The sequence below is a fragment of the Artibeus jamaicensis genome, unplaced genomic scaffold (assembly GCF_021234435.1).
Source record: "Artibeus jamaicensis isolate MK-2021 breed Jamaican fruit bat unplaced genomic scaffold, CSHL_Jam_final contig_685, whole genome shotgun sequence".
In the NCBI taxonomy this organism is placed as follows: Eukaryota; Metazoa; Chordata; class Mammalia; order Chiroptera; family Phyllostomidae; genus Artibeus; species Artibeus jamaicensis.
Genome location: NW_026521924.1, coordinates 5,445,717 through 5,448,695, shown reverse-complemented (window position 1 = coordinate 5,448,695; position 2,979 = coordinate 5,445,717).

Sequence of the window (2,979 nt, the reverse complement as noted above, 5' to 3'; positions counted from 1 at the left end):
TTTTACCTACCCCTGTACAATTGGAGATATTACAGATAATCTGAAGAATTGTAAGGTAGAAAACTAAAGGCTTTAAAAGATTTGGTGATGTATGTCTTTCTTTCTTTCTTTTGTTTTTTAGAATAGGGAAAATCTGTGCTATAGACAGAAAGTGAGATGGCAGATGAAGGTGCTGTTGGAAGAATCAGGGTATTTGCTGAGATAAGAAACAGACAAAATTAATTATAGACCAATGTTTCTTAAATTTAAGCATGCATAAGAATATCTGGGACAACATATTAAAACACAAATTCCTAGGCTCCCATTCCTGGAGATTTGGGGTGAGTCAGTATAGGGCTCGAGAATTTGCATTTCTAATATGCAATGCTAATTTGGTGGCCCCATCCCAGTTCTATTATACCACTTTAAATTTTCTTTTGTCTGTAGCATTCCACTTGGAGAAACCTGGAACTCTATCTCCTCTTGGCTCTTTAGAATGACTATGCTGTTGTAATTTTCCAGCCTCATTTCCTATATCATCTCCTCCTGTCTCCTTTTCTTCTCAGCCATGAAATATTCAGCAGGTGGCTTTCTAACCACATTCTCTACACAGTATTCATGTGTAAGTAATTCATAGCAGTATTTCTTCACACTTATACACTGGCATCTACTTGCCCATGTATCATCTTTCTTGCCATCTTTACCTGTAATTCTCTCCCCAATTGCCCATGCTTCCTACTTTGCCTAAAACTGCCTGTCTCATTGTCTCGTACACAGTCTTTGCTGAATCCTGTGGTAACCCATAACTCTCTCCCATCACAAACCAACAAAGGATTGGATACTTGTCATTTTTAATATCACAATCCAAGATGTGTCCTGCTTGAATCTGGATTTGAATGAACTAGCTCTCAAAATATTATAGGAACAATTTAAAAAGTGGATTAGGGTGTGAGATGATGTTAAGGAATTATGTTGAGTAAAATCATGATAATATGGTTATGTAGAAAATGCACTTAGTTTTAAGGGGAGGGTAGTGGTAAATGTCATGATGTCTATAAATGTCTCCAAGTTACCATAGCAAAAAAGAGATGAAACAAATATTACAAAATGTTAAAAGGTATCAAAACAAGGTTATGAATGTATGAGTTTTCACTGTTATCCTCTCCACTTTTGTGTATACTTAAAACCTTTCAGATTGCACAGTAAATGAGAAAATAAAAAACAATACTCTACTGAAATCAATAATTTGATTATGGTCCTATCTATTTTGAATACTCATTAAAACAACTATGTCTTGCCCTGGTTGGTGTAGCTCAGTGGATTGAGCACTGGCCTGCAAACCAAAGGGTCACTGGTTTGATTCCCAGTCAGGCACATGCCTGGGTTGTGGGCCAGGCCCCCAGTAGGGGGCATGCCAAAAGGCAACCACACATTAATGTTTTTCTCCATTTCTCCTTCCCTTCCCCTCTCTCTAAAAAATAAAATTTTTATGAAAAATTTTAAAACTGTGTGTTTAAGTAACTATTTATAAGTGATTTTAAGTATATTGGCTAATGTGATGTTGCACTTGACTTGTTAACTAGCTCAGACTTAATAGTTGGTCTGTCCCCTCTCCTGGTGGGGGGCTGCATATCTTTGATTAGAACCTGAATGGGCTTGCCTCATAGTTGCTCCTTCTCCAAGTCTGGGGTGGGCAGAGTCCATCTTCAGCATTAAACTGACAAGTGCTAGAACATAACTTCAGTGTTCTTTTGTGAAAGGTGTTCTCTGCAACTTGCATGCTGGCAGTTGTGGTTTCTTGATCTTTCAGCAGCCGGAAGAATGAGGATGTTCCAGCTCAGTCTTGGTGACTGTAAACTTCAGGTGACTATAGCTGACTGTAAAAAGCTGGGTGATGAATCTGTCACTGTGATGCCATTAAAAATACCCCAGTGTTTCTCAATACCTTAATAATGTTAAGATCTATGCTTGCTTACAAAAATGGAAAAGGATTCCCCACCACAAAAGCAGGAGGGCTGAGCACAAAGACCAAGATGGCAATATGGCATCTGTGCAAAAAAAGACCATGTGCAAATGGACTGAGTGAAATAGAAGAATAATTACACATGCCTAAAAGAATGTAATCACTCCATGCCACAGCCTGTAAAAACAGAAGTCTACCTCCTGGTGAAGGAGAAGGTACCATTAGAGCATGAGCTTCCCCTTCTCTATTCATTGATGGAAGAATGCATTTTTTCTCTGCCTAACTGACCTAAGTCTCATTCTATTAGCTCAAATGGCACAGCACAGGGGGATCTTGTTTGGGGACCTAGACATGAAAGTATCAGTGACAATTTCTTTCAAAATGCAGGATGAGCCTCAGGACAGATGTTTGGCCTGACTGTCTCTCTGCCGGTCCCCCAGATACTGATTACTTTACTTGGGAGGCTTTAAGTTCACATAATGGGAGAGGGAGATTTGGCTGTAGAAAAGTTAGTAGTGGCTTCCAGTCAAGATGGTGATGTAGGCAGACAGGCTCACCTCTGTGCATAATCACATCAAAATTACAAATGCGAAAAATTTAGACGCATCTAAATTTAGATGCATCTAGAATATAGAACAACCATCACTCAGGAACATCAGAAATCGAGTTGAATGGAAGTCTGACAATTATGGAATTGAAGAAACCACATGCATCCAGGCTGGTAGGAAAGGCATGGACAAGGAATGGGCTGGCCCCACACTCATGTGGGTAAAAATTTGGGAGGAATACCTTGTGAGTGAAGAGTCCCAGACCCATACCAGGCCTCCCAGCCCAGGATTTCAGTTCCAGAAAGATAAGTCCCCGCAAATTCGGGTTGCAAAAATCAGTGGATTGAGTCAGTAGAGGAGACTGCTGAAACCCTAAGCAGTTCCTCTTGGGGAACCCACATAGGGACTCACCTATTCAGACTCCCTCCCTCTGAACTCCAGCACTAGGGTACCAATTTGAAGGGCACCAGTGGTATATATGGAGAGACT